The sequence below is a fragment of the Macaca fascicularis genome, chromosome 8 (genome assembly GCF_037993035.2).
Source record: "Macaca fascicularis isolate 582-1 chromosome 8, T2T-MFA8v1.1".
Classification (NCBI taxonomy): domain Eukaryota; kingdom Metazoa; phylum Chordata; class Mammalia; order Primates; family Cercopithecidae; genus Macaca; species Macaca fascicularis.
This window is the reverse complement of record NC_088382.1, coordinates 58,367,032-58,385,744: the sequence shown is the minus strand read 5'-3', so window position 1 is coordinate 58,385,744 and position 18,713 is coordinate 58,367,032.

Below are 18,713 nucleotides of genomic sequence, written 5' to 3'. Positions count from 1 at the left end.
TCTCCTGGTCTGCTGGTTGCTAAGACCATGGGAGAAGCACAGTATTTAGGTGTGAGTGTCCCGTTTTTCCAATTACAGTCTGTCACGGCTTGGAAAGGGAAATCTCCCAACCCCTTGTGATTCTTGGGTGAGGTGACACCCCACCCTGCTTCAGCTTGCCCTCTATGGGCTGCACCCACTGTTCAACCAGTCCCAATGAGATGAAATAGATATCTCAGTTGTTGGAAATGCAGAAATCACCCATCTTCTGCATCGATCACACTGGGAGCTGCAGACCAGAGCTGTTCCTATTCAGCCATCTTGGAAGGGAAAACTCACACACACACACACATGAAATTTAAATAGTCATTATAAATATGCTCAAAGAACTATAGAGAATCATGTATACATAATTAAAATTACATATGAGAATGCTGTGTCACCAAATAGGAAATATCAAGAAACAGACAGAAAATCTGAAAAAAAAAACAAAACAAAACAAAACAAAAAAAACAGAAAGTCTGAAGGGGTAATGTATAATCACTGAAGTGAAAAATTCCCTAGAGGGACTCAAGAGAAGATATAAGGTGATCAAAGAAAGAATCATTTACTTGAAAACAGGTCAATTGAGAGTATCTAGTCTGAATAACAAAAATAAAAAAGAAAGAAGAAAAAGAACAGGACCTCAGAGACTTGTGGGATGGCATCATGTGTATCAACATATGCAAAATGTGAGTCCCAGAAGGAAAGGAAAGGCGCATAAAAAGTACTGGAAGAAATAATAACAGAAAATTTCCCAAATTTCATTAAAAATATTAATCTACACATCCAAGGAGCTCAACAAACTCTGAAAAGGATAAACTTAAAGACTTCCAAACCTGGACCAGTTACAATCAAACTGTTGAAAACCCAAGACAAAGAGAAAATCTTGAAAGTAATAAGAAAAACAATTCATCAAATATAATGGATTGTCAACAAGATGATAAGCTGACATCAGAACACATACAAACTAGAGGCCAATGAGAATTCAAAGTGCTGAAAGAAAGTAAATGTCAATTAAACATTCTATACCCAGCAAAACTATACTTTATGAATGAAGGAGAAATTAAGACATTCTTAGATAAACAAAAACAGAGAGAATTTGTCACTAGCAGGCCTGCCCTACAAGAAATACTAAAAGGAGTCCTTCAGGTTAAAATGAAGTAACATGAGACAGTAATCTAAATGCATATTAAGAAAGAAAGCATACTAGAAAAGGCAACTACAAAGGTAAACATAAAAGTCAGTGTAATGGTATTTTTTGTTTGCAACTCTTTTCCTATCTGATTTAAAAGATAATTGCTTAAAGCAATAATTCACATATTACTTAGTCATAGCACAAAGAAAAGTAGAAGAAATGAAGCAGTATAGGAGTAATATATATCAATTGTTTTAAAAAAAAGAAAAGATTGGTTCCTGTTGTGATTAAATTGTAAAACAATAGCAGTGAAATGGTTGAGTTTTTTGTTTGTTTGTTTTCTTGAGACAGAGTCTCATTCTGTCACCCAGGCTGGAGTGCAGTGGCGCTGTCTCAGCTCACTGCAACCTCTGCCTCCCAGGTTCAAGTGATTCTACTTCCTCAGCCTCCCAAGTAGTGGCTGGGATTACTGGTGCCTGCCACCATGCCCAGATAATTTTTGTATTTTTAGTAGAGATGGGGTTTCATCATGTGTCCAGGCTGGTCTCAAACTCCTGATCTGAAGTGGCCTGCCCACCTCGGCCTCCCAAAGTGCTGAGATTACAGGTGTGAGCAACCATGCCCAGCCAAAGTATTTTTTTAATGAATATATTTAAGTGTATTAGGTAGCAATAATTTTCTTTGCAATGATTTCTACATTTATAAAAATAAAGTTGAAAAATCAAATATTCATTTTAAAATTGGCATAATTAAAAGAAGCTGACAACTGAAAATATTTGGATAGTTCAATACTCCACTTTCAATGATGGATATAACAACTAAGCAGAGTGTCAACAGAAAAATAAAATACTTAATATTATAAACCAACTAGACATAACAGAAATCACTCAATAACAGCAGGATATACTTTTCTCTGAAACCATCATGAAACTTTTTCCAGTTTAGAACTACAAATTAGGCCATAAAATGACCTTCAATAAATATAAAGTGATTAAAATCGTACAAAATATGTTATCTCATAAAATAAAATAAAATTAGAAATCAATAACAGAAAGAAATGGGAAATTCACAAATATGTGGAAATTAAATGCATATTGCTAAATAACAAATGTGTAAAACAAGAAATTACATGAAAAATTAAAAAATATTTTGAGATGAATGAAACCAGAACCATAACATGTCAAAACATATGGAATTTTTATAGCTGATATGTAAATATGTAAAGACCTACCTTTAAAAAGAAATCAATATCATAATTTGCAATCTTAAGAAACTAAGGGAAAAGACAGAAAACTAAATCCAAAGCAATCAGAAGGAAGATGAAGGAAGGAACAATAAATTAGAGACAATCAACAAAACTAAAATTTGCTTCTTTGCAAAGAGTAATAAAATTTAGAAATCTTTAGGTGTTTGGCCAAGAACAAAATAGAGAAGACTCAAATGACTGAAGTCAGGAATGATAAGAATGGACATCCCTACCAACATTAGAGAAATAAAAAGAATTATGAAAGAATACTATGAACAACTGTATGACAACAAATTAACCTAGATGAAATGGATAAATTGCTAGAAAGACATAAATTACCAAAAATGACTCAAGAAGAAATAGATAATCTGAATAGACATGTAATAAGAGACTGAATTAGAAATTTTAAAATTTCTCACAAAGAAAAGCCTAGAATCAAATGGCTTCACATGAATTCTACCAATCATTTAAGGAAGAATTAGTACCAATACTTCACAAAGTCTTTTAAGAAATAGAAAATGAAGAAAAACTTCTCAGCTAATTCTAAGTATCACCCTCATACCAAAACTGGATAACAACATCACAAAGAACAAAAACTATAGGCCAGGCATGTTGGCTCATGCCTGTAATTCCAGCACTTTGGGGGGCCAAGGCAGGTGGATTATTGAGGCCAGGAGTTCAAGATTAGCCTGGCTAACATGGTGAAACTCCGTCTCCACTAAAAATACAAAAAACTTAGCCGGGCATGGTGGTGGGTGCCTGTGGTCCCAGCTACTGAGGAGGCTGAGGCAGGATAATCGCTTGAACCTGGGAGACGGAGGTTGCAGTGAACTGAGATCATGCCACTGCATTTCAGCCTGGGCAACAGAGCGAGACTCTGTCTCAAAAAAAAAAAAAAAAAAAACGAAAAAACAAAAGAAAGAAAAAGAAAAGAAAAAACTATAGACAAATATTCCATATGAATGTAGACGCGCTCCTCAACAAAATACTAGAAAATCAAATTTAAAAGCATATGAAAACGTTATACACCATTACCAAGTGGAAGTTATCCCACGAATGCAAAGTTTATTTTACATCCAAAAACGCATCATATTAAAGTAAAGGACAAAAACTACACCATTGGCTCAACAGATGTAGAAGCATTTGTCAAAATCTAACACATTTTTATGACAAAAAATTTCAACAAACTAGCAATGCAAGGAAATTTCTTCAACCTGATAAATAGTATCTATGAAAAACTCTCAGCTGAGATCACAGTGAAAGACAATGTCTTCCCACTAAAAGTAGGAAAAGAATAAGGATGTTCACTGTCACCACTTCCATTTAACATCATACTTGAGATTCTAGTCAGAGCAATTAAGCAATAAAAAGAAATGACAGTCAGGCTGGGTGCAGTGGCTCACACCTGTAATCCCAGCACTTTGTGAGACTGAGGCAGGTAGATCACCTGAGGTCAGGAGTTTGAGACGAGCCTGACCAACAGAAAACCTCTCTCTACTAAATACAAAAAATTACCTGGGCGTAGTGACACATGCCTGTAATCCCAGCTACTTAGGAGGCTGAGGCAGGAGAATCACTTGAACCCGGGAGGCAGATGTTGCAGTGAGCCGAGATTGCACCATTGCACTCTAGTCTGGGCAACAAGAGCAAAACTCCATCTAAAAATAATAATAAATTAAAAAAAAAAGTCATCCAAATTGGAAAAGAAGTAAAACTATTTCTATCCGCAGATGACATGATCCTGTATATTGAAAATCCTGATGAAAAGCTATGAGAACGAATAAATAAGTTCAGCAAAATTTCAGGATGCATAAATCGAAGTACAAAAATCAGTTGTATTTATGTATACTAGCCATGAACAATCCAAACATAAAAATAAAAAACAATTTCACTTACAATAGTATCAAAAAGAATAACATAAATTAGGAATAAATTTTAATGAGAAAGTACAATATTTGTATGCTGAAAACCACAAAACATAGTTGAAAGAAATTGACCCAAATAAATAGAAAGAAAGGTATCTCATGCTCATGGATCAGAAGACTTAATATTGTTAAGATGGGGATATTCTCTAAATTGACCTATAGATTCACCACAATTTTTTTTTAATTCCAACTTACTGTTTTGAAGAAATTGACACATTCATCATAAAATTTACACGTAATGCAAGGGATTCAAAATAACCAAAACAATATTTTAAAAAGAAGAACAAAGTTAAATGACTCACAGTTTCTTATTTTAAAACTTATTACAGGCGCAGTGGCTCACGCCTGTAGTCCTAGCACTTTTTTGTGTCACAGAGTGACACAAAAATAAATAAATAAAACTTACTACAAAACTACAATAATCATGAAGGTGTGGTATTGGCATAAGGGTAGACATACAGACGAATAAAGTAGAATGAGAGTCCAGAGATTTACCTATACATACGGACTCAATCGATTTTTGACAAGGGTACCAAGACAATTCAATGGGGAAAGAATAGTCTTTTCAACAAATAGTACTGAGACAACTGGATACACACATGCAAAAGAATGAAGTTGGATCTCTAGCTCATACTACATATTCAAAAATCATTTCAAAATGTATCATAGGCCTAAAAGTGAGGGTTGAAACTATAAAACTCTTAGAATAAAACATAAAAGTCATCATGACCTTGGATTAAGCAGTGTCTTCCTAGATGTGATGCAAAAGCATGAGCAACAAAAGAAAAGAGAGATACATGAACTTCATCAGAGTTTAAAACCATTGTTCTTTAAAGGACCTCATCAAAAAAGTGAAAAAAACAACCTATAGAGAAGAAAAAAATATTTTCAAATAATATATGATAAGGGACTTGTATCAAGGATATATAAAGAACTCTTGCAACTATAATAACAAATTTGAGTAGCTATTTCTCTAAAGAAAATATGCAGTTGGCCAATAAACACATTAAATGATACTCAACATCATTAGTCATTCATAAGGAAAATGTAAATCGATATAATAATGAGATACCATTTCACATTCACTAAGATGGCTACATCAATAAGGTGGACAAGGACAACTGTTGGTGAGGATGTGGAGAAACAAAACCTCACAATTCCACTGTTTTGTATATATCCATGAGAAATTAAACATATATGTACACAAAAACTTGAACACAAAAGTTCATAACAGCATTATTTATAATGGCTAAAATGGGGAAGTAACCCAAATGTTTGGGGGTTTTCATTCCTTTTTATTGTGGAATAATAATCTTTCTGGAAGAGACGAAGCATTTCAATTGGTAGACTAAATGAAGAAGGCCCACCCTCACCAATGTGGATGAGTATCTCCAAAGGGCTGAGTTCCTGAACATAACAATAAGGTGGGGGAAGGGGTAGGGCAAGGGAAGGATGGAATAATATTCCACCATAAAAAGGAGTGAAGTACTGATACATGCTACAGTATAGATGACCTTGCAATCATGTTAAACTTTTTAAAGCAAGTCACAAAAGACTACATATTGTATAATTATATGTGTAAGACACAACCAAAATAGGCAAATCTAATTTTTTTAGATAACCTACAGAATATGGGTTAGCGGTTTTCAAAGGGAAATAGGGAATAGAGGAGATAAGGTTTATTTGGCAGTTGATGAAAATTCTTTAAAATTAGATAGCTGTAATGTTTGCACAACTCTATGAATATACTAAAAACCACTGAATTGTATATTTTGAATGGATGAATTTTATGATAAATGAATTAAATCTCAATAAGGCTATTATTTTCTTAAAGCTGTTCTAGATTTTGATATGCCAAAAGAAAAAAAGTTACAAGAAAAATACCATAAAAATCTACAAGATATTCTGTATTTAAATGTGACTAAAAAGTTGGGCTTCATGTTAATTAGTATGCTAATCTCTGAGAAAGAGCATGACCCACTTCAGAATTTCTGTGTATGTTTCAGCTATTGCAACTGTTACGTTACCATTATTTTAATATTATCATAAGGATACCTTCTGCAATGACTTTGATGCTGAGTTTTTTTACTGGTGCGTAGTGTAGTAGACTGGTTATGTCAAGCTGGGAACTACATTTTTCAGAATTCCCTTTCCTGTGTGTTCCAGTTTAGAATTAGCCAAAAGAAGAACTTCTGAGAGATTTGGGAAGCAGAGGTTGAGCAGCCATCATTGTCTGTGATAGTTGATTTTATGTCAATTTGACTAGATTAAGGGATGCCCAGACAGCAGGTAAACATTATTTCTGGACAATCTGGGAGGGGTTTCTGGAAGAGATGAAGCATTTCAGTTAGCAGACTAAGTGAAGAAGGCATACCGATGTGAGTGAGCATCTCCAATCTGAATTCCTGAACACAAAAACAAGGCAGGGAAAGGGAGAATTTGCCCTCTTCTTTGACTGGGACATCCATCCTCTCCTGCCCATCAGAGCTCCTGGTTCTCACAGCTTTGATCTTGCCCTGAATTATACCACCGACCCGACTTTCCTAGGTGTCCAGTTTGCAGACAGTACATGGCAGGGCTTCTCAGTCTCCATAATCTTGAGTCAATTCTCATAATAAACCTTCTCTCTCTTCATTCTCTTGGTTCTGTTTCTCTGGAGAAGCCTGACTCACAGACAGTTTTCCCCAGATCAGATGATGTGGTGAAGATCAGATACAAGTGTTGGGTGAGCTCTAGGCAGTCCTTCTCCCTTGCCCCCTCTCCAGTCCGGCTGCCAATCTTGACCTGTGATCCCACTGAACAGGGCTTGAGCTCACCACAGAGCCTGCTTGGGGAACCAGGAGGCAGCCTGTATGGGGACAATGTGGATGTCCCTGGAGCTCCTGGCTGCAGTCTCACTTTGGCAGTGGACTTGGTGGGGCCAGCTCCTCAGCCTGGAAGTGTTCTGATGCCTCCTCTGACCCCCACTTCCCACTGGGCCCCCCAAATCCTTAGATGTGTAAGGCTGATAGCCAACATAAACCTTTACCTCATGAGGCTCTTAGGACACTGTCCCCAGGCTGAGCCTTGGCAGAGCCCTAGGTCTTCCATCCACATTCGTTCCTTTGTTCAGGAAACATGTTTTGAACAAGGAAGAGGCTTTCCATGCCTCTGGGCTTCCTGCCTGGTTGACCCAGACAATTCAGCAGCCATGGACCAGGAGAGCACAGGCCTTGGGAGTCCCCTCTTCTGGGTGAGGTTACAGAGCAAGTGACAGAGTGACATCAATTCTGAGATCTGCAGGGATGACCACCAGTCAGATGAAAGCTGTCCCCAAGGCAGGCATGACAAAGCAATTGACATGGTTTGGCTGTGTCCCCACCCAAATGTAATCTTGAATTCAAGATGTAGCTCCTGTAATCCCCACTTGTAGTGGGACGGACCTGATGGGAGGTAATTGAATCATGGGGTGGGTCTTTCCCTTGCTGTTCTCGTGATAGTGACTGTCTCATGAGACCTAATGGTTTTATAAAGGGCAGTTTCCCTGCACATGCTCTCTTGCCTGCCACCATGTAAGACCTGCCCTTGCCCCTTCTTGCCTTCTGCCATGATTATGAGGCCTCCCCAGCCATGTGGAGCTGTGAGTCCATTAAACCTCTTTCCTTTATAAATTACCTAGTCTCAGGTATGTCCTTATCAGCAGTGGGAGAAGAGACTAATACAGCAACTCAGCACTGAGTGGGGCAGGTGAGCCGGGAGCAGAGGCTGAGGCTGCAGCAAGATGAGCAGGGCTGCTGGGGAAGGTTTCTAACGCAGCCCTGACCTGGGCACCTGCGACCAGGTTCACTCCATGGCTTCCCTTTGCCTGGTCTCCAGGGCCTGCTGCGCACTGCGGGCCACTGCCCAGCGCTCCAGTGCAGCCCAGGCCTTGCCCTTGCGTCTGCACTAGCAGCTGCCGCGTGGGCGTTTCTCTGCCGCGTGGGCGTTTCTCCGCCTCAGGTTCCCTTCCCTTCCGGCGGGCTCCCCTGCACTGCCTGCCCACACTGGACATTCTCGGGAGACCCTCCTGTCCACTATCTCAGTAGTCCAGGGCCGTCTCGTGCGGAGCGCCCCGCAACGATGGGGCCATACGCAGGGAACGGTACCTGGAGGCTGTTGCCAGAGGAGCCCGCCGAGGAGGCTTCGTGGTTTCCTTGGTTGCCGCGTTCTGAATACTCCGCAGGCACCGGGCTGTAGTGCGTGTTCATCCTTGTGGGATGCTGGGCTTTTCAGTTCCAAATGGAGGGCAAAGTATTTGTATCCATGAAGAGCATTACCAATAGAACTAACCTGCAATTCAAAACTAATTCCTTTTTTAAGAGGAAAGCGTAAAAAACTAATAATAATAAAATTACAAATATAAATATAAATAAATAATAAAAATAAAATAAATTGGTTGCCTTTCGTTTCTAAGAGTAAATATGCAACAGAGTTTCCAAGCTAATACAGGAAAATGTGGACAATTCAGTAATTAAATGCATCCTTTTGTCAGACATCTCTAGAGGCCTAGTGCATAACTGCTAAGTCCTGGGAATAAGGCACACTCCCTGCTCATCCAAGGAGAGAGCAATTGAGAAAGCAAGCATTTAGTTACAAATCCACTGAGCACTACCACCCACAAATGGAAACTGTAGGGGGGTGATAGTGTCCCCTAAATTCCTGTCCACTTGGAACTTCAGAATGCAACCTGACTTGGAGACAGGGTCTTTGAAGATGTGATTAATTAAGATGAAGTCATACTGCATTTAAGCTGGGCCCTAAATCCAATGACTGTTGTCCTTAGAAGAAGTGGAGGGGACACATAGAGATACATGCAGAGAAGTAAACAGGACATGGAAAAAGAAAGTGATTAAGGATCTTCAGAGGAGGAATTTACCCTGGACTATATGGGTGGCCCTAAATGCAATAATCTCTGTCCCTATGATATAGAAACACAGAGAAGGCTGCATGGCCAGGGAGGCAGAGGTTGGAGTGCTGTGGCCACAAGCCCAGGAAGGCCAGCAGCCACCAGAAGCTGAAGAGGCAAGGAACAGACTCTCTTTCACCTGGAAAGCCCAGAGGGACCCAACCCTGCCAGCCTCTGCATGGGTAAGAAAATGAATTTTTGTTGGGTCGAGTCACCCAGTTCATGGTAATTTGTTAAGCTACAGGAAACTGATCCAGAACCTTTGACCTCCTTGTCCTCCAGAGTCCGTCCTTCTGCTCCACCTGCTTGGCTGTCTGTCGTGAGAGTGGTATGAGAGTCCTTCTAGTATTCTAACCATTGCAAACAAGCAGATTCCTTGCGGGGACAGCACACGAAGAGCTTGGAGACCTCCATGCACAATCCTAGAGGGAAGCCAAGTGCTCTTCCAAGTGCTTTGCACACTTTCTCTAATTTAAACCTCGAGCAGCACTAATTGATGAGCACTATTGCTTTGCTTGTTTGCCAATGGGGAAACTTCAGTGCGGGGATGTTGGGTTACAGCTGAGGCAACAGCTCACAGGCGACAAAACTGGGGTCTGACCTGGCTTCAAAGCCCTGCTTCCCTCACCCAGCTGCTGGCCTGTCAGGTAAGGAGCTTCCTCTGAGTTGTATCTGTTATTGGAATACTTTGGGGAATAACCCATTTTAGATCTTGTCCAATGCAAATAAAGCTCAGTGTGCTGGATGAATGCAAGGGACATACTTTCCCATCATGATCAGCTCAGAGAGAGAATTCATCAGCCAGTTTGCCTTAGAAACACCACACAACATCCAACAAATCCAAGGCTGAGCCAAGAGAAGGTTTAGCCAAAGTAGATAAACACAAGAAATCCCCTTTTCAATCAAGAATATTTCCCCTACAATTTTTCACTGTAAATTGTGCATCTTGATGGGAGACCAGTCATTCCCTTCCGTAGCCTTCCTGTGACACCAGCAGGACAGCCGGGCAGATGTGTCCACAGATGGACTCTGCCCACCAGGAGGAAGGCGAAGCCCCCAGCCATGTGTCTGAGAGTTGGCTAGGACAGACCTAAGTTGAAATTATAACTGGTTAGTAAAAAATCTAATCTTGGGAATCCCCTCTTAAGCAAATGTTGCAATTTTAAGTACTCTATCAATATTGTGGAAAGTCCAAATAAAACTATCACAAAATGAAAAATTTTCCAGCCCATTAAGCCTGACTTTTTAAAATAGTACTTTTTACATTTGCTTAAATCGGATTTAGGTGGGGAAAGATTTTGGTTGAAATTTTTTTTTTTACTTTTATTTTTTTGAGACTGAGTCTCGCTCTTTCACCCTGGCTGGAGTGCAGTGACGAGATCTCGGCTCACTGCAAGCTCCACCTCCCAGGTACACGCCATTCTCCTGCCTCACCCTCCCAAGTAGCTGGGACTACAGGTGCCCGCCACCACTCCCAGCTAATTTTTGTATTTTTAGTAGAGAAGAGGTTTTACCGTGTTAGCCATGATGGTCTCAATCTCCTGACCTTGTGATCCACCCACCTCAGCCTCCCAAAGTGCTGGGATTACAGGCATGAGCCACTGCGCCCAGCCGATTTTAGTTGAAATTATAATTTCTTAGTGAAATACATAATCTTTGTGCTGAGACATTTTGCTATCTCTGCTCCCTGGGAAATGTAGCAATAGAGAATGACACCCTACGCTGACCTGTTGAACTCAGGATATGAATGGGGCAGTAGGGATCTGGCGTCCAGACAGCTGGCAACAAGCTCCTGAGGTGCCTGTATATCCCCGCCTGGCGGAGTACAGCCTGACAAGCCCTAGCCCCTGCCTGGGAAGATGGCCAGGAGGCACGGGAGCAGGAGTTCACAGACAGAGGGGCCCCAGGATCAGAGGAGGCTGAAGCTGTGTTACTTACCATTAGCATGCCTTCCCCTACATACTCTGTGGCTTCCAAGCTCCATTTGCCCCTTATAAATGGCGATTATAATCTTAAAATATCTTATAGGACTGTTGGGAACGTGAGTGAGGCTTAGCACAAAGCTAAGGGCTCAGTAACTGATCATTAAGATTCCCTGGAGTACCACAATTGTGGGGAAATCACAAATGAGTGTGTCTGATGGATCATTTTCAAAGGGTTTTTTTTTTCTTCAGTCTCCATGTCCCCACTCCCACCCCCAGCCCCTGGTAAACACTATTCTGCCCTCTGCTTCTGTGAGTTTGACTTTTTAGGATTCCACATATAAGTGAGGTCATGCAGTATTTGTATTTCTGTGCCTGGCTTATTTCACTTAGCATAATGTCTTCTAGGTTCATCCGTGTTGTCACAAATGACGTATTTCCTTCTTTTTCAAGGCTGTATATTCCATTGTGTATATACACCACATTATCTTTAGCCAAGGTAAGTCTCTAGCTCCAGCCCAGACCTTCTCCAGTGCTCTCCACAACCCACTCTGGAAGAATTCTTTTCTCTTAAACTGCCCATTCTCCCTCAAGCACATCCCCATGGAGAATGCTGGGAAATGGAGAAGAGGAAGTCTCCATAAAGAATTAACAGCAGGAAGGCAAGATAAAGAGTCTTTAAGTTCAGCAGACTAAGGAGCTCCTCCTTTTTATAACTTTATGTCTGCCGAGTGTGTGCCTTACATTCCAGGGACAAGTGCATTTTGCTCAGTACGCCTCATTACTCAGTGAAACTTGATACGAAAGCATCCCCCTCGCCCATCCAGCACTCAAGCCTTTGCCATCAGTCTTTCCCTAGAGCTGAGATTTTGCTCTCAGGGGCCTTTTGCAAAAGCTCATATCCCTTTCCTCTCTGTGCCCCCAGGCCAGGCAGGCTGAAGGCAGCAGTGCCTCCTGCTGCCTGGTGTTCATGGCAGCCATGAGGTCAAGTAAATGCCAGAGACTAGTGACCACCCCTGCCATGGGTGGAGCTGTCCTTCACCATCACCAGAAGGGCAAGAGAATCTCACAGGGAAAATCCCCAGGCATTTGTGTCCAGCTACATTTGACTCCATAGATTAACTGTGGGTTCATCAGTGTTGCTCAATTTGCAATGAGCTGGCAAAGGCTAGCAGCTTCAAGAATGCAGTCTGGGCTTTACTTCCCACCAACCAAGGCCCTTGGATAAGTCACAGTGACTTATTCTGGGAAATAATTAACTTCTTTGAAAAATCAGATTAATGCTAATATCTGCCAGTTTTCCTGGGCAAACAGAAAGTTTCGTTCATGACAGTAAAACACCACATAATGTGTTCTCCATGTTGATGAGACATTACACTCACAGTTGAAGTCAGGACTGTGATCCCTAGTATATCAAGCTGTATTAGTGATACATGATGGGTGTATAGTTTTGAAAACTTTGAAAGTGGTTTCAACATAGAAGATGCCATTTAGTCCCCCAGGGCTGAAGTCATTGCCTCCATTTCCTGGAAGAGAACAGATGCAGAGAAGTTAGTATGGTTCATGGCGGGGTGGAGGTGGGGGTGGGACCTGGTCTTGTGCCCTTTGCAGGACAGTGGGTTGGCAGAGAGCTTTGCTGAACAGTGGCAAATTACAATGTGGGTACAAATAGAACCGCAGTGCCGTGGGTCACTCAGATGTCCTGAACAATGCGTGGTACAGTGAGACACAGAGGGGTCAGAGATGAAATGGAAAGTGAGACACTCACACCTCCTGCCCCACACCTGCTGGTTTCTCCCCCCAAAACAACTTCCCCCATCTCACCTGTGCCCTCCTCCCTCTGTTCACAATTTCCCCACCTGAGTTTGCCTTTGTTATAGCACTGTTACTGGTAGAGGGTCTTGACCGCAAGTTGTTCAGGTTCTTGGCATTTTGAACAAAGAATTGGGCAAAATGCACAGCAAAGCAACAAAAGAATGAAGCAACGGAAGAATGAAAGCAGGGATTTATTGAAAACGAAAGTACGCTCCACAGTGTGGGAGCCTGCCGACCAGTGCTCAAGGGCCGGGACAGAATATTGTCTAGACCATTGGCCACTTCATGCTCACCTCATGTAAATGAAGTGGTGGCCTGCATTTGATTGCCAAAAGCAACCAATCAGAGGCTGAAGTGGAGTTACAAAGGGCACACTCCTATGCAAGTATCTGATTTGTTGCTTTTTGCAACCAATTAGAGGCTAAGATGAAGTTACAAAGTTGCAAACAAAGACAATTTTCAATCTGCCACACAGAAAATGTGAGGGATTGGAGTAGCCGCCTCTGGTCCTTTTGTTACTTAGGTGTGGAAAGTTACGGTTTTCCTTTCAATTTAGTTCTAGGAAATTGGGGTGAAACAGCTTTATGTTCTCTGCCTCCAGATCCTATTCTCCTGCCTCAGTACCTGTTAAACTCCTCTGTCTTCCCAATCAGGCTGACAAGCTCCTGAGGGCAATGGCCCTAAAACGACATCACAGTGGCCTGATAGTGAACACATGGACCATCCAAAACAAATCTGCTTCAAAGGCAAATGACATGCGTGAGAGAGGCTACCCAGGGCCAGGTAGGCTGTCTTGGGGGGTGAGCAGCACAGAGAGGAAGCATTAGAGCACCTTCAGTGCATCAGCCTATGCCAGTACCATGTGTGTAAAGACGCAGGAGATGATAGCAAGGAGTTTTAACATCTACCTCCTTGATATCCCCATATGCTAATTTTTGTGAGAAATATTTTGAATACCAAAATTAATTTTTGTTGAACATTGTGTGTGCTCTCGGACTATATAACCTTTATGTGCACTAAAGGCTGAACTTACCCTAGCTCATCTGACTTTTAGCCCCCATCCCCCTCTTACTATGGATGTCTCAGGAGAAGAGGTCCCACAAACTGGAGTTTCTAGTTCACCCCAAGATTCATCGACAGGGACACTCCATGCGATATCCACAGACAAAAGAACATTGAGTCAACCCTGACCACAGTGACTCAGGCATGGACACACCTGGCCCTGCCGAGAAGCCCTAGCCACAAGCCAGAGTGGTGAGCAGGGCAGGGACTCCTGTAGGGCATGGAGGGTGCAATGTATCCTCTAGGGCAGGCCAGCTGCCTGTGGGGGCCCTCGGACCATCCTGGCATCTCACTCTTCAATCCAAAATGGGGCTTCCAACCTACTGGAGAGTCCCCTGTTTCCTGTGGTTTGTACCCTCACCTAAGCAAACAGCCACATCTTGCCTACATCTTGGCGTTTTTGGAAACACCATAATTATATAATGTGTTGTGTCAGTGGTAGTCTTTTCCCATTGTGACAGATTTTCCTTCCATATGAACTGTGTGTATGGCCCTAAAGTGTGTTTAAAAAGTGAACCACAGCTTACCCAAGGCCGGACTGACCAAAGCATGGGACATGCACCTCGCAGCAGTCCTTGAATCAGAGAGATGTCCAGCTGCCTGCTCTCTCCTGGCCTTGTTGCCTCATTTAATTTAGTTCCAGGGAGTCAATACATGTATTATTTTAAAGGAAAAATGAAAACATTCCAGAAGAACATTTGAGTATAATTTCAAGCTCAAAAAGAACACAAAGATCACTTTACAAAGAAGTCCTATAATGAATAAACTCTTCGTGGGGGGTAGGGGAAAGCAGAAAAAATAAAGTTGGATTTCCTTGGGATCCACTCAGCTCTTTAATTCTGACTCTCAGTTACTAACAAAACATTCTCCCATGCAGCCCTTCACCCCACACCGCTCCATCAAGCAGGAAACTCAGGAGCCTTTACCAAAATTGGCGCATGACTGTTTTCAAATGAATCATCAGCTTGCTATTGTTCTTTCAAGGAATTTTTAGGAAAGAAAGAAAACAAAATTCTCCAGATTCCAAGATTTGGTGATAGATGTTTGTTGTCTTCTTGGCCCTCTTCTGTAAAGAACTTCAGCAAAATCAAAGAACAGATGCATTTTTAATAGATAGAAAGATGAGAGAAAACTAAAAGAAAAAAATGTGGTGGTTGCTAGGGGAGGGGTGTGGGGTAAGGGATTGGGAAGACAAGATACAAAATCTCAAGAAGATCAATAAATCTATTGTAGGACACGGGTGACTGTAGTCAATAACAATATATTCTATCTTTGAAAATTGCTAAGAGAAGATTTTAAGTGTTCTCATCACAAAAAAAAAGTATGTGAGGAAATGCATGTGTTAATTAGCTCAATTTAGCCATTCCACAATATACACATATTTCCAAACAACATGTTGTACACCATAAATATATACAATTTTTTTTAATTTATTTATTATTATTATACTTTAAGTTGTAGGGTACATGTGCATAACGTGCAGGTTTGTTACATATGTATATTTGTGCCATGTTGCTGTGCTGCACCCATCAACTCGTCATTTACATCAGGTATAACTCCCAATGCAATCCCTCCCCACTTCCCCCTCCCCATGATAGGCCCCGGTGTGTGATGTTCCCCTTCCTGAGTCCGAGTGATCTCATTGTTCAGTTCCCACCTATGAGTGAGAACATGCGGTGTTTGGTTTTCTGTTCTTGCGATAGTTTGCTAAGAATGATGGATTCCAGCTGCATCCAAGTCCGTACAAAGGACTCAAACTCATCCTTTTTTATGGCTGCATAGTATTCCATGGTGTAATATATACAATTTTTATTTGTCAATCCAAAAAAAATAAATATTCTGAAGTGGAGAATCTAAATGGAAAGAAATATAAAGAAAAATATATTGATTAACAGATAAAACAGCTGACTCCAACTTTAGTTGAGCCTCTGATATTTGGGGTCCTGACTGGCTCCGCCCTGGCCTTGCTCCCTGCCTTCCCGCTGGTCCCGGGCTGGCAGCTCTGGGCTTGCTTCCCTCAGTCGCGGCCCTCCTCCCGTACCCTGGAAGATCTGACCCGACACAGTAGCCTCGGTACCATCTGCGGACTGGGAACCTCCCAGTCTGTGTTCCCAGCCTGACCTCCTTCTTGGGGTCCAGTCCGGAAGCTCTCGCTGCCTGCCAGGCCTTCCCTGCTGGAGACCAGTCACATCCTGCAGCCTAAATTTCCCAGAAGAACCTCATTTTCGCCACGCGACACTGAGCCTCTGTAATGACTCCTTGTTCTCCATGGAAGGCCCGGACCCCAGACCTGGTCTGGGGACTCTGTCGGCCCGCACCGCCCCCAGCCACCGTGCCCAGCACAGTCCTCATGCCCCTCTGCGGTGAGGCACAGCACTCAGTCCCACGGGCCCCTTGCTCACGCTCTCCCTTCTGCCTGGACGGTGCTCTCTCTGCCCTTTTCCACCTGACTGACGTCTACTCTTCCTGTACATTTCAGCTGAGATAAACCAGACCCTGAAAAGGCCTTCCTGACTTGCTAGGCAGGCCGGCCCTGCTAGGCGCGTCGGCTCCGTGCACCTGACCCTGGGCTGTGCCACACTCCTACCAGCCCCAGGGACTAGGGACAGACAGCATTTCTTACTCACTAGGAGGCACAGTGCCCGGCAGACAACAGGAAGTCGCAAGCGAATGAGCAAATGATTGCAGCATGAATAAATGAAGGTTATCGATTTCTTCCTGAGAACATACTTGAGGCTGGGCCCCACAGGAAAGCGCTAGAAAAGTTTTCATCTAGGTTTTCTTCAGGGATCATGGAAAGACACAAGGCCATTGGATAAATATAGCACTACTTCCTAGAGGACCTTATTTACTGAGTAATTAGCCGACATGATAGAAAACAATAATATCACTGCAAAGAGGACTTTATAAGATTGACACAAAGGCCTCCAAGATGTATTTGAGTTTGCACCTGGCTACCCAGTTAACTTTGCTGCACATCCCCCAAAGGGGCCAGTCCTTTCTGTCTGCTGGGCTCCTTCTCTGGAAAAGTCTGGGAAACATTTCCAGGGGGAGAAGCTCTCATGCTGTCCCCCTGAACACCTCACAGCAGCCCTCATGGTCAGCCTTTGAAGTGATGGTTTTTGATTCCTTACTTTTCCAAGTCAAAATCAGCACAGCCCTCAATGACTGGGGCTAGGAGCAGAGGTAGAGGAAGTTGGGAGGTGTTGGAGTAGGAGATTCAGGGAACAAAGTTTACCATTTGAAATCATGTCATGTATCGAGAAGGGCATGGACCTTACAGACTGAACTTCCGGCTCTGCCACAGACACATGCAACCTTGGGTAAGGTAAGCCTCGGGTAATTAAATTAAATTTGCATGGAAAACCCCATTTAGGGCTTGGCTTACAACTGAGCAGCAGGCAGCAGGAGCTGGTAAGGATTCTATTCTCATGACGGTCATTTGGAAGGCTGGTGCCTTTACCTTGCACACTGGGGATTCAACTCAGTCCTGACCCCACCACCTCAAGAAAACAATTTTCTTTCATTTCCTTAACACCTGATATGGTTTGCCCCCCACTCACCAACAAGCCCCAGTGTGTGATGTTCCCCTCCCTGTGTCCATGTGTTCTCATTGTTCAACTCCCACTTATGAGTGAGAACATGCAGTGTTTGGTTTTCTGTTCCTGGGTTAGTTTGCTGAGAATAATGGCTTCCAGCTTCATCCATGTCCCTGCAAAGGACATGAACTCATTCTTTTCTATGGCTGCATAGTACTCCATGGTGTATATGTGCCACATTTTTTTATCCAGCCTGTCATTGATGGGCATTTGGGTTGGTTCCAAGTCTTTGCTATTGTGAATAGTGGTACAATAAACATACATGTGCATGTGTCTTTACAGTAGAATGATCTATAATCCTTTGGGTATATACCCAGTAATGGAGTTGCTGGGTCAAATGGTATTTCTGGTTCTAGATCCTTAAAGAATCACCACACTGTCTTCCACAATGGTTGAACTAATTTACATTCCCACCAACGTGTAAAAGCATTTCTGTTTCTCCACAGCCTCATCAGTATCTGTTGTTTCCTGACTTTTTAATCATTCCCATTCTAGCTCAGTCAGTGGTTTTCAACTGGGGCTTTCACATCACTTACCCATGAAGTTTTATAATGTACAGACATTCAGGACCTGCTCCTTCCTGAGTCTCTTTGAACTTCATATATTCTTGATATATTTTTAACTATATGCTCTAATATATTATGTCAGTATTATTATGTGTTGTATCTGAAGATATTGTCTCCACAAAGATCATGTTAATCCATTTTAATAAATTAGATGTGACAGCCTTTCTTCTTTGAAAATAGGGTTGTCCATGTTTGTGGGTATTTTATCTAAGTTTACTTGGACTGATTTTACTACCGCGTTTTGCATATGCCACAGCAACAGCACAATTTCCCTGTTGGTTGGATCATTCTTGTCATGAACTCTCATCAGACTTTCACTTTTGAAAATGGTCAGTAATAAGGTAACCACAGCCATTGTAAGTCTTTCTTCGTCTACACATTTATTTTTCTTTTACTCTGATGTTTCTTTGAAAGCTTTACAATCAGCTATAGGCCAAGGTGCTATGGTTTCAAAAAAGAGTCTTCTCAGAACCCTGTGGAAAAGGTATCTGTTTAGGT